This window comes from Meriones unguiculatus, chromosome 10 (genome assembly GCF_030254825.1).
Source record: "Meriones unguiculatus strain TT.TT164.6M chromosome 10, Bangor_MerUng_6.1, whole genome shotgun sequence".
NCBI lineage: Eukaryota > Metazoa > Chordata > Mammalia > Rodentia > Muridae > Meriones > Meriones unguiculatus.
Genome location: NC_083358.1, coordinates 84215946 through 84229988, shown reverse-complemented (window position 1 = coordinate 84229988; position 14043 = coordinate 84215946). Strand labels below are relative to the sequence as shown.

The window sequence follows — 14043 nt, the reverse complement described above, 5'->3', positions numbered from 1 at the left end:
CAGATGTTGGTGAGCTATCATGTGGCTGCTGTGTGTTGAACTGGGTCCTCTGGAGGAGCAGCGAGCGCATCTCTCCTTTACAACTAAGATTGCTTGAAGACATGTTGCTGCAAGGAAATAATGAGGCTCATCACAGCCTTAAATCTTGGTGTTTGAGAGTGGGAGTGGTGATTAATCATCATTGTTGACTGGGCAGGATTTAGGATGCCATGGAAAGATGCCTCTAGGCATGCTTCTGAGAGTGTTCCCAAAAGGATTTACTTAGAAACGGAGACCCACCCTGAATGTAAGGCGGCTAGCTCTGTGCGGTGAGCTGGGGTGGGGAATCTCAGACTGAACATAAACACAGAGGTGACAGCAGCACTCATCGCTGTTTCCTCACACTGCCTCACGCTCCTGCCACTGTGATGTCACTGCTTCATGCTCCGGCACTATGATGTCACTGCCTCTCACCCCAGTCACTGTGATGTCACTGCCTCATACTCCTGTCACTGTGATGTCACTGCCTCACACCCCTGTCACTGTGATGTCACTGCCTCACACCCCTGTCACTGTGATGTCACTGCCTCACACCCCTGTCACTGTGATGTCACTGCCTCACACTCCTGTCACTGTTTCTTCACCACCATGAAGGACTGTACCCACAAACTGCAAGCCCCCCCAAAAATCCTTCTTTCCTTGAGTTGCTTTTGTCAGATGTTTTGTTGTAACAATGAGAGAAGTAAACGGCACTGTGGATTATTTATTTCTGTGTGTCTTCATGTCTTCATTTCTCCTGGCTCTTTAAGAAAGAACTCTTTAACTGCACAACCTCTTTCCCCTGAAAAGAGGAAAACGGCTGCCGAGTGAGGTGCCAAGTCACACTATATAGTAAGATCTCGGCGGTTGTGGAGAAGGGACTAATGGAGCAAGAGTCACAGTGGAGACCAGGGCTAGGAGAGCTTTCCCAGGGGATAGAGAGACAAACTGATCCGAGTGAAGGCGACAGGAAAGAAAATGGTAAGTTCCTATTTTTAGTATTAAGTAAATGTTTAAGCTTTCCTATCCAATTTTATTCTCTGTAATGACGTCCGTAGTTGAGTAAAGAGTGGAACTGCTTTCAGATCACACTTGTGCTATTGTCCTGAGTCTAGGCTTTGTAAAACTGAGACCTGAAATCAGACAAAAGGGATTTCATAAACAATATGTGCCTTTCACCCAGTGCTTTGCTTGGTCTGTGACTGCCAGAAAGAACAGAATGCCCAGAGCCGATCAGCCCGTGGTGAGGGGAGACAGCCAGGATAAGGAATCACTAGATTTGGAGGGTAAAGGTGAGAGGCCACCAAACAAGGCACAGTCCTCACCTGGCACTTTTAGCTCACGGTCACCCAGTACCCATAGGAGTAGGAAGGAGTATAGAAAGGGGAACTGAGTTTATATGTAAGAGTCAGGTCATAGACTGATAGCAGGGCAGCCTCAAACCAGCATCCACCTAGCCCATACTCGCCCATACCATGGCACTATAGAGACCAGATGGTGACTCAGGGGCCATCATTATTTCCTACACCACAATTAGAGTTTATTCAAAGAAGTCTCTGGAATACAGCCAGAACCCCTCAAAGTTGCTGCAGATGTTAAGATCAGAAAGGGAAGGGTGCTTGACAAAGAGGGACAGTGCAAACAGCTAATTAACTGTGGGAAGAAGGGCTCTGGATCATGACAGCCCCTGAGGGTCCAGACATATTGCTGGAGGGTTGAACTTGAACAAGTGAACAACAAAGGCAGAACAAGGTGGCTTGATGAAGGAAGGCATCATTTTAGATGGGCCACAAAACGATGAGCTTGAAGCCTTGCTCACCACCCACATTTAAATCTGTCTGTCTGTCTCTCTATCTCTCTACCATCTATATCTGTTATCTATCATCTATATCTGTTATCTAACATCTGTCATCTGTATCTGTTATCTATCTAACATCTATCATCTATAAGTTATCTAACGTCTATCTATCTATCTATCTATCTATCTATCTATCTATTATTGTGTATGTGCATGATTGCATATACTGTGACATGCATTTGGAAGCCAGAAGACAATTTTGTGGACTTGGCTCCCTCTTTCTACCTCACATAGGTTCCAGTTATCAAGTGTCTCAGTTACTTTTCTATTGCTGGATTATGCACCTTGATCAAGACAACTCATAAAAGGACGTGCTTAATTTGGCACTCATATTTTCAGGCAGATGGAGTCCATGACCATCATGGTGGGAAGAATGACAGCAGGCAGACAGAGATAGTAATGAAGCCATAGCTGGGAGCTCATGTCTTGAGACACAAGCACTAGGCATAGAGAGACACTGGGAATGGTGAGCCTTTTTGAAACCTCAAAGCCCAGCATAGTGACATACCTCTTAATTCTTTCCACGCAGTTTTGCCAACTAAGGACCAAGTATTTAAACATATGAGTCTATGGGGGCCATTTCATTCAAAACGCCACACCAAGCTTGCATGATAATTGCATTTGTCTACTGAGCCATCTCATTGGCCCCACAACTAACGTTTAAAATGATGTTGGGCTTTAGTTTTATCATCGGAAGAGCAAAATCTTCAGTCTCTTAACTTGTCTGGCCTACCCTGTGCCTTCATTCATTTAATTCTACCAAATATTTTGTATCTGCTATGTGTCAGGGACCAAGATATGCTCCACGGACACAGGGTGAGCAGGTAAGTGTCCTTCCTGTCCACATGGACTCATATTAGCCTGGAGGAATCAAAATGTGGCTTGAGTCTTGGTTAACACTGTTGTCAACATGAGTGAGAATTATCCAGGAGACAAATCTCTGGGCATGCCCGTTAGGACGTTTCTAAATTGGGTTAACTGAGGTGGGAAGACCTATTCTTTTTATTTTTATTTATCTTATTTTTTTTTTTTTTTTGAGACAGGGTTTCTCTGTGTAGCCTTGGCTGTCCTAGACTCACTTTCTAGACCAGGCTGGCCTCGAACTACAGAGATGCGTCTGCCTCTGCCTCTACCTCCCCCAGTGCTGGGATTACAGGTGTTCAATACCGCACACAGTGGGAAGACCCGTTTTTAATGTGGGCAGCTCCCTTCTGTGGGCTGAAGTCCTGGACTGAATAAAAAGAAAGTTGCCAGACGGTGTTGTCACACGCCCTTAATCCCAGCACTCGGAGGCCGAGGCAGGTCTCTGTGTGTTTGAATCTAGCTTGGTCTACAGAAAGAAGGAAAAGGGGAAGAGAAAAGGATCGGAGAAGGGAAAGGAGAAGGAGAAGGAGGAAGGAAAAGGAAAAGGAATAATAACAATATGAAGGAGAAAGAGAAGAAAAGAAGAAGAAGAAGAAGAAGAAGAAGAAGAAGAAGAAGAAGAAGAAGAAGAAGAAGAAGAAGGAGAAGAAGAAGAAGACGACGACAAAGGTGGTGAACTGAGCACGACTGCCCGTTGCCCTCTCCTTTCTGCCCATGGATGCAGCATAACCAGCTGCCTCATATTCCTCCCACCATGCTTTTCCTGCTGTGACAGGCTGCAGCCTCAAACTGTGAGCCAAAACAAACCCTTCTTTCTTTAAGTTTCTCTTGTCAGGTATTTGATTGTGCTATGAGGACAGTAATATAAATCTGCATCCTTGGGTACTTGCCACCTTCTGCCTTCACCTCATTCCTACAGACTGGGCTTTGGCTGACATTTTCAGGACCTACTAGCAGGCACGAAGAAAGGCTTAGAACACCAACTTTAAGACCAATGAGAGGGTAACCTTCCTCATCACCAGTGTGAGTGAATTGTAGAGATGCTAGATGTAGCAGGAGAAGCTGGGTGGGTTCCAGAACAAAGTCAAGAAATGATTGCAGCCTCCTCCTAAGAAAGCTGTACATCTTCCAGGCCTGCTTCAGAGATCCTCAAACCAGGGTTCCAGCAATGCTTATGAGAACACCAGGACATCCGACAGGCACTTCTTGGGAACGGAAAGAGTGATCACAGGAGAACATGGAAAGCAGTGTGCTGAGCAGTTACAAAAGTAAAAATGCAGTAGTTGTGATTTCATGGCATATGTGAGCCAGTTCTTTTATGCTCAGTAGAGAAACGGTTAAGATGCAATTTATTTTCGTTGTAGTGGGAATCATTTACATGAGACGCAGGAAAGGACTTTCTGCCTGGAGGAATAGTTATCTGTCAACAAAGTAGAAGGCTGTAGAATAAAATCAGCATAGCAGATAAAGTGAGCGTTATCTGATTCTTTTCCTTAAGGCCAGTGAACCCAAAGACACACTGCCTGGTTTTTGTTATTCTCATCTCTGGTGTGTAAACAGAGCTGGATGCCTGTAGGCCAAGAGAGGTTCACTCCCACATGGAGATTGTGCAGATTCCCTGTGCTCAGAAGTCTTCATTTCCAGATCATGCTCTACCTTTATCCAGGTTGATCCACGGAGCTGACCTGAGGACTGTCCAAGAGCCCTCACCCCAGAGCTTGAAGCATTCTCGAAGCAATGGAAGGAGAGTAAGGCAGAGTCACTGACAGCCCAAGATGGTTGTGCAAAGCCTGATGATGGGTATTTGCTCTGCCAGTTTCTCTTGGGTTCAGTTAAATGCACCTGCCCTTTATACCTCTAGATCCTATTAGCAACTGTGACCCTGTCCTTCCCTAGCCCTGCACAGACATTAGTCCTTCAGCAAGCTCCTTCCTCCTCCTCCTGCTCCTGCTCCTGCTCCTCCTCCTCCTCCTCCTCCTCCTCCTCCTCTTCTTCTTCTTAAGTGTTGTGTCATCTGTCTCCAGATGGATTCTGACTCCCACACTCTTTGAACCTGATTGGAGGAATTTCTGAAACTTCACACAGTTTGTGTTCCAGTAAAAAGGTTCTGAGCAAAGACTTGGTAATGCTTAAACAATCGATAATACTTCCCAAACTTTCTGGTATGTGGGAGGGACTGGGCTAAACTGTTGGTGTGACATAATCATAATAGCATCTCTTTTGGTAACTATTTTAAAATCCTTGCCTGTCTAGAACCAGTGTCTCTTATGGAAAACATGTTGCCTGAGATCACAGCATGGGTAATTAAATGAAGAAGATTCATTTTTAGATGGATTTTAAGTTTTAACTATCTTTTGTGTTTATTTGTTATTTTCTTTTGAGACAAGATTTTTCTGTTCAGTTCAAGCTGGCCTCCAACCCACAATCCCCCTGCCTCAGCCTTCCCAATGCTGGGATTGCAGGCATCCCAGCATTGCACCACCACACTTGACTTTGAATATCTATGCTTTATGGCCTCTTATATACAATAATCACAAGGGTATTCAATAAAGAGCTGCAACACCGAGGCTTGAGAAAGGCAGGGCTCAGGCATCAGAGAGGAAACCAGCAGCTAGCTCCAGGTAAGAGATTAGCATGGCTGGGCTATGAGGGCAGCAGTAGGGATCATGGGAAAAGGTTGATTTTCTTTTAAGATGGAGCCAACAGGGGACCCCACTGCTGTGTGGAATGGACAGAATGGCTGTGGTAAGCCTGAGAACCCAATCCTACAGTGTAGCCACAAGCTCATTACCAAGGGAGACACAAACCACATCCATGTACACATAGCCCAGTGCTCACTTCCCCAAGCCATCCATGTCTGTGTTACGTAAGAGACAACAGTTTCACTGATAGTCAGGAAGCTCCCGCCTCCCCCGTACCCTTTTCTGATTCAAGGCCTGTCTCCTGGAAGGGTTTTGGGGAAGATCATTCTTTAAATGCCCCCCCCCCTCCCCGTCCCATTGTGATATGATAGTGAAGGCAGTAGATTCCAGCTGCTGGATCCTGGAGACAGGAGTAGCCTGGCCTAGGGACAGGGACAATGAGGTAAAGACTCACAGAAGGGACAGGGCAGAAGGTGGAGGCTTCAATAGCGGGATGCAATTAATATCACAGCTTCAATCCAAGGCACGTGATGCAAGCGTTAGAAGGTGTTAGAAGAACTGAGCCAGGTAGGAAGTGTTTATCTCAGATGAGGTAGAAACTGCTCAAAGCTAAGGGGGTGGCTTTGGAGCTTTCCCCAGGAGACGGTGGAGCCCCTTCCTTTGTTTCTGTCTCGGCAAAGCAAAGAAAAAGATAAAACATATATCATGTGTATAGCTTACAACCCCAGGCATCTGAAATGATGCATTTCAACCATACATTTTGGTGGAAATATGAATATATAAAAATAAGAAAATACTCCATTGATAGTCCTGTTCAGACATATGGCTGCATAAACAGATGTATTTCTTTCCAGCCCACTTGGTATGTACAAGTGAAAGGCTAAACTCAAATTTATTTCTCTTTTTGATTGGATTCAGAGTAAGTCCAAGCCAGTCAGAACAGGTTATCAGACTTTTCTCTCTGAGGTGAAAGCTCTGTGGCTCAGTTAGTGGAGTGCTTGCTGTGCAGGGACCTAAGTTTAGCTGAGTATGGTGGGTGTGCCTACAATCCTAGCAATGGGAAAGCAGAGACAGGAGGGTTCCTGGGGCTTGCTGATCAGTCTGACTGGGCAAATCCCTGAGCTCTGGGCTCGGTGAGTGATGTCAGCTGGGGAGACACTGACATCAATTTTCTCTTTCATACACACACACAGGCACATCTGTACACACACACAGATTTATAATTCAAAACCAATGATATTCACAAAATGCTTATTACACACCAGGCCCTGTTTTATTGGGCTGGCTGCTTTTAATTCATACAGTTCACGACGGCTAGTCTAAATGCCGTCATCTCCGTTTTTTCACGTGGAGGGCTGGCCATCACTTGTACATGGAAAAGTGAGGTTAAACATGGAGGTTGTGCAGCTAGGATGGTTAGACACTGACAGCACTAATCAGACACCACGAGCCTACGGCAGCCGATAAACATGGAAGAATTGGGATGCACTGCGTCTCATTTAAATGACACAGACGTTGGGGAAGCCCTTACTATTGTGATCCTTGCTCTGCTTTCATAGACTATGGCCCACTTCATTCAGCCTCTGGTATCGTGGTGTCACATAAGCAGAGCGGTTCAGTCCAAGGGTGCTGTGGCTGCTGGTTTAGTGTTGCCCACGTGGTGCTCAAAGCCACAGGCGTCTGTCTCACTTGGAAAGGGTATTCTGTGTTTAGGGAACCAAAGCCCCAACTCCTGACTGCATCCAGGACGGAGTTCAGATTATCTAGTGAGTTTGCATTAAATTGTTGAAGGTGCCAAATTCACCCATGAAGTGGTACAACGCTTTCTATTTCTCTGATATTCGCGAGCACTTATTCTGCTCCCGGCCTTGTGCTGTGACTATTCCATGGACAGCTCCCTGGGCATCCCCTGTGAAGATGTGCTCAAGGGCACGGGGCTGGTAAGTGAAGGTGAGTGGAGGCTGATGCTCTTTTCCGTTTCTCTCGCTTCTTATGCAACAGAGCCTGCCTGTCACCAGCGGGTGGCGTGGCCACGCACACCGCTGAGCCTCTGTGGGTTTCCGTTTCCCTGTTCTTGAAGGGTTGGATGTGATGTCCTGCTCCTCCAAAGCAGAGGCCCTCTGCACTCCCTGATCCACTTTATCTCCTCAGGAGGCTGAGATGCAGCCCATTCCCGACGGCTCCAGGGATCTGTAAGTACTACGGTTTCTGATTCGGCAGGGAGTCTACCCTAGCTGGGGACATGGCTGGTGGCACAAGAAAGTGAATAAGTAATTCCCCAAGTGTGATTCAAGCCAGACTGATAAAGCAGCTGCACCAGTTCTGCTTAGTGGAAAATAGATCATCTTAAAGGGACAGCCAACCTTCCTTAGTGTGTGCTGAAAAACCACTTCTCTCTTAGGCAAGGGCTAGACGTGATGGTCAGTGGACCAGTCATCACCATATGACTGCCAGTCCAGTCCCAATTTGCCCCAACACTGATCCAGGAAGCTGTGGGCAGCTGGCAGATATGCCACAGCTCAACCAGAGCATGAACACTTGGAGGGTGTGTTAGCTTTTCCTCCACACAGTTGCAACATTTGTCCCACACGGATGTGCATGAGAAAGTGAGTGTTGAGGAAGCAGCACTTAGGGAGGCAATGGCGAGTTGGATTGTGTAGTCACTGAGAGAATCCGGGCCTGGAGCGGCTGTCCGAGCTGAAGCTGAGGTTTCCAATGGCAAGAGACTGGCTGGGAGCAGAGGCAGTGTGATCTGGAAGCTGACAGTAGAGAACTGAGCTCCCACCAGCCACCCTGAACAAGCACTGCACAGCAGCGAGCTCTTTTAAGTGTTGAGCAGCAGAGTTAAGTATTTTTTGCTTGGTTTTGACTCACAAGTGTGGCATCTCAGAGCCTGTGGCAAGGTGGCATCTGTCCCAGGATGTCTGGCCTTCCATTCCGTCTTATCCTCTGCTGGGAAAACTCCCCTCAGGCTTTGCACTTGACCCATAGTCCATTCTAACATTGCAAGGGCAATGATACCCATTTTCAAGATTTCAGTGTTCCATAGCTGGCAATGGGATTCTCAGCTCCTGAGGCCCAGCTAGGAGCTGCCTCATAAGCTTTGGGGCCTTGTGTGTGGCTACACTCTGGGCATTTTGTTCACATTTTCTCCAGTGCCCACTTCTCATATAAACTCCCCCAAACTTGCCTCCTACAAGTGGGTGGTTGTCACTAATACTTGCTGTCTCCTAATCTCTTTCCAGTGTATTGGGTCACCTTGGGACCTCGGAACTTGGCACCATCTGCCCATGACAACACTTACATGGGCTCCTTGCCTTCTTTCTGTCTTTGAATCCACTCTCAGTACAGTAACCAAGAGGCACACATGAAGTGTGACTTCCTTACTCTCCTGTAGGCTGTCCGTTGCTTCAGAGGTTTGGCCTAATAGCCCAGTTGCCAGCTTGGGCTCTGCTTATCACTTCACTGCTCTCTGCTATTGAAAGACTCTGACGTTAGAAAGAGCAGAAAAAGAAGAACTGAAATTATTAAAATGAAAATCACCAGCACTTTCACTCTTCCACTGTCCCGTCATGAATTCAGAACACTCCAAAAGAATCCTGATACTAATGATGCTAATACCAATCAATCTGAGCAATCTGCTCAAAATCAGTGACGACAAACAAACAAACAAAACCAAATGACCCAAAATAAACCAAGAAGATAACCAAGGAAAGACAGATGGAGGCTTTTCTGTTTTCTCTGGTTAAGGCCAACCTCTCCTTTGTTATTCTCTTACTGGACCTTGCTTGAAACTCTTGTGGTGTTTTTGCAGTCTGTGGTGCTTATCTGTTTATTTATTTGGTGTATCTTTTCCTTTACACATCAGCATGTGGAGTTTCTGGAGGATGCTTTCGCCTGTATCTTCCATGCAGTACATGGATTCTATGCAATGCATACAGATGAGAAGGTTTGCATTATGAGAATGTACTGCTTAAATCACAATATTCTGCCTCTCTGCTTTTCATCAGAGGCATCTGTTTTATTAAGATGGCTTGTTCTGAAAGTATTCCCCCATGTTACACAGGATTAATGCCCTTACTCAATGATTTGCTCATAGAAACCACTATGCAATCAATTCCCGAGAGAAAATTTGAGCAGAGGCAATGCCATCCAACCTCACAAAGAAATAGTACAAATGTCTGTTAGGTGTGTGGTAGAGTCCCATTTCCTGTGTCCAGCACAAAGATGGTTTCTTGCAAGATGTGAGGAATGGTACTCAAATAGACTCCTGCGGGGATGTCAACCTACTAAACCTTTCTAGGAGGAAATCAGCCTTTCCAGGACCCTGTTTCAGGAATAATCAGGTAAGGACACTACATTTATAGTAGAGGATAGTAAGTATAACACTGTTAACAAGAGTTCAAATGCAAATAAGTCAAACTCTCCTCAGTAGCGGTTTGGCTGAGCAACTCAGAATGGAATATTATGTGGCAGGGAAGCAGAGCAGCATATCCGCAGAGTTCTGCATTTCCACAAGGAGAGACATCTGTTATATATTAAGTGGCTCATGCATGTTATAAAAATTGTTACCTGTTTACCTAACTACTCTTTTTTTTCCTTTTAATCTTCACTTAAAAAAGCAAACGAATATGTATCAAACTACAAATGTCAATTATCATAGAATAAAGTTAAGATTACTGATTCCAAATTTTAATTTTATATCAGATCTTGAAGATTTTCCAACAAACAAGTATTACACTTATAACAACAGCCAAAACAACAAATATAGCCTTTTGGTGGAAAGCTCCTTTCTCCTTAAAGGGGCAATTTTAGAAGCTTCTCTCTAGTAGCATATGGGGAACAATTGTCACAAACAATTTTTCATGTTGTTGTTATTGTGAGGGACATCAGGTTGGTGGATTAGTTCTTGCCTGAGGTCTCATATAACATGGGATTTATCGCTTTTTTTTTTCTTTTAAACTTCATCCTTAACTAATTCTAAGAAACTACAACATAAAGAATTTTATGTCTTCCTACTCTAGCGTAGAGAAAAATTACACTCTGTTTCCACTACCAAGGATAAATATTTTATGTATTTTCTCCTTTCGTATATCTCCCCATCTACCTTAACTCACAAACTGTATCTGCCATCTTGGAAGATGTGGATGAGTCTAGATGGGGTGAGGGGTGGTCCAACCTGGGCAGTGTCCCTAGGGTGTGTGTTGCTACTCTGTGACTTTCACTGCACCTTCTGTGCTTGCTCTATTTATTTATTTATTTATTTATTTAATCTTTCTAATAGCCTCTTACTCACACCTCTCTTGGGAAGACAGCCTTCTGATTAGCAGACGGCTCCCCTCCCAGTCCAGAGCCTGACGTGTCTCCTTGCTTAAAGGGTCATTCTGTACCCATTTTCAAGAGGGTGTTCTTCAAAATCTACATTTTCTTTCTTTCAGCAGACACTCTTGACTACCAAAGTAACATCTTACAAGTACCTATTTTTTCCCAACTAGAATATCCTTTTCCACTTTTCTAAATGAGAAGATGAATTCAAGGGATCAAAGCAGCAGGGAGGAAAGTGACAAAACTCACTTGCTCCTATGGGGTTTGTGAGGCCGCTTCACCTCTGACGCCTCTAAGGTCTTGACTCACTGAGGACAGCGCTAGGAGGCCTCTCAGTTCTGGGATGACACACCTGGCAGGCTTCGCTAATGTCCTTATAAGGCAACTGCCATGCCTGGCGCTGGCTGCTTCCCTGGCTCATTCTTTCAATACACGATGAAGCAATGTCCCTGGCCTGGGAAGGGCGGGGAACAGCATGCTGCTGACTTTCTGTAGTCTGGCTCAAACAGCTCTGCTTCCTTTCCTGTTGGATTTGCAGTGAGAAAATCTCATTCTGGAAGAACCTTCAGAAGGAGGCCACTTGATTCCATTTCTCCATTGCAAATTAAGCTTCACTGAGCAGCCATGATGGTTCCACACCCTACCCAGGCATTGGACCTAGGCAAGTGCTCCACCAGTGAGCTGCATCGCTGCCCTGTGCTGACAGTTTAATCTCACCTGTCACTGTTTACAAGGAAAGGAGAAGACCAGTTGTAGTGCGCCTGGATGTCTGTCAACTCAAATGGTTGATTCAAGTCAAATTAGAATTTCAGAGGAACAGTAGATAATTGATTTTAGCATAAGTGTTGTGGTTTAAATATGGGCCAGCCTTCAAAATTCCTGCTGAAACTCCAATGCAACAGTGTTAAGAATGGAGTCTAGAGGAAGCAGAATCAGAGTTCCCTTGGATGGGATTTGGGCTATTGTAAAGGGCCTGAGGGTATGGGTTTACCTTCCCTGTCTCCCTGTGAAGTCTTCTCTGGAACAAGGTGCTATCTGGAAGCTTGCACCTGACTTTTTAGTACATCTGAACCTGCCAGAGCTTCACTCTCAGACTTTCCAACTTCCAGAACAGTTCTGCTGTTTGCAAGCCACACTGGCTGTTGTTGTAACAGAACAGCAGACCAAGACAAGTACTCCTCAGTTTTGCATGGGGCGGATACTATTATTCACTATTCCCCAGAGAACCAAGTTTAACTGGCTATCCAGACCCCCTCCCACCTTCTTCTTATCCTCCCTTTCTTTCTTTCTTTTTTTTTTTTCTTTCTAAATTTGGCAACTCTGGGCCACACCCATGTCCATCACTGTGATGTGTTGTTCTTCTAGAGAGGCAGGATTCCGTCCCCACTGGGCCCTGTTCTTTACACACATGTCTTCAAGGAAGGCCTTCCCTGAGCCCACTTCTCAAGCCCAGCTTCCCGCTTGCTTTATTTCCTCATGGCCTGACCTTACCTTGTGTATTAACTGCCTGTCTGTCTCCTTGCTAGCATGCACTCCTCAGAAACTCAGGGACTCAAGTCTTGTTGATAGCCATTTCCCCCATGCAGCCTGGCCTAAAGTAAAATAATTCCCTCCCTTCTTCTCTCCCTCCCTCCCTCCCTCCCTCCCTCCTCCCTCCTCCCTTCCTCCCTCTCTTCTTCTTTCCCTATTTTCTTTCACTTATTTCTCTTCTCAGTGCATCACTATGAAGGCCAGGCTGGTTTTGAACTTGTGCCCACCTGCTTCATCCCCTGCCAAGTGCTGGGATGACAGGTTTTTTAAGTTCTACCACACCTGGCCAGAAACTAGTCCTTGAATACATGGCTTGTTCTGCATGATCGAAAGAGATCTTGGAGTTTCTGTGAAGCTTAACAAAGACATATAGGAAAAGAAGACTCTGAGATCATTGTGAGGAAAGACTAAGATGATCAGAGAGAAGAGGGCGACAGAAACAGAGACAGAACAGATCGTGAGAAAAGGCAGATCTGTCCTGAGGTCTGTGAGTTCAGAAATGTCACAGGGAGTCTATAAACGGGGTAGGAGGTGGCTGCTAAGCAGAGCATGTTACATAGTTTCAGAGCACAGGCTTGCAGGACACAGCTCCCGGTTGTGTGAACTCCTCTACTCACATATAGTCAGCCCACAGGTGATCCATAGCCTCTCTAGTCCCCAGTTTCTTTAACTGTTCAAGGGGCAGACGTAATATTCACAAGGTATCCGACACAGGATCTCAGATGTACTGCCAATCACATCATGTTCCGTGGGTGTAAATACTGTGTCCAGGGCAGCTGCACTCCTGACCCTGCAATTTCCACTGATCCATCAATTCTTCTATTAATGGCCACCTTTCAAAAAGAAGCACCTTTTCTTTCTTCCTTTTTTTTTTTTTTTTTTTTTTTTGCTTCTGAATCACTGTAGGAGGGTTGTGGGGGCACACGATAGGGATTAAAGATTGGCAGGCAGAGTTGCTATGTATGTATACGGATGCCAGGAGGCCTCTCCTGCCAGCTGAGTGACTCACTCCTGCAAGTCAGCCTTGCTCTGAGAGGATCCAGACTCAGCCACAGCAAGCACCAAGGCTTTGAGATTTCGAGGAAATAAATGAAGCTGCAAGTGTTAAGCCTGGAGGTGTGGAGGGCCCAAGCCATGGAGCACACAGGATGAGATGCTAGCTAGAGTCAGTGCAGAAGTCAGTGAGGCTTTGATGTGGGCAGTCTCTGTGGCGCTGTGTGTCACTCGACCTCTGAACCTCCCAGCCCTCTAGTGAGAAAAGCTAGGACGTTTTCTGCTGTCTCTTACGGGTTTGGATGGCCATGAGCTGAAGGGGCTTTACAATTGGAAATGACTCTATAAAGCCTTGGATCATGGTGATGTCATCATCATTGTCTGCAGGATGGGGGGCTTGGATACTTGGCTGGTGATGTCCAGTTCCATGGCTATCTGAGTGTCACCCACACCCAGCACCTCATTGACACACACCCTTTTCCCTGGCGCCAGGGTCAAATGGGATTAGTGATACATCCCTCTGGGGTTAAAATGACACAAGCTCATACCCCAGGGCTTCCCCAGCACATCCTTGCCAGCGAGGGGTGTGCTTCCCAGCGTATAGCCACTGCAGAGGCAGGAAATTAGTGGTGGCTCTGTGTAAACAGCTGCTCTAAGCGTCAGCAACACAGCACTTTACTGTATGAGTAATGGGTTGTGCTTTTCTTGAAATGGACGTCACACATGAAAGTCCCACAGTCCCAGCACCAACGAGACAGACATGGCCTGGGTAGGCTCCAGCCATCCCCTGACCCAGCCACAATGTCTGGCCAG

At 45.8% G+C, this 14043-nt stretch overlaps 1 long non-coding RNA gene across 1 annotated transcript in view; it reads left to right on the top strand.

Annotated features, from left to right (window-relative positions):
* The first annotated feature begins 787 nt into the window (after positions 1-787).
* Positions 788-14043, top strand: part of LOC110559855 (uncharacterized) — a 62521-nt gene continuing 49265 nt past the window's right edge. The window contains exons 1-2 of the long non-coding RNA XR_009594713.1: positions 788-999; positions 7384-7574. This is a non-coding gene — a long non-coding RNA (uncharacterized LOC110559855). The remainder of the gene's footprint in view (positions 1000-7383; positions 7575-14043) is intronic.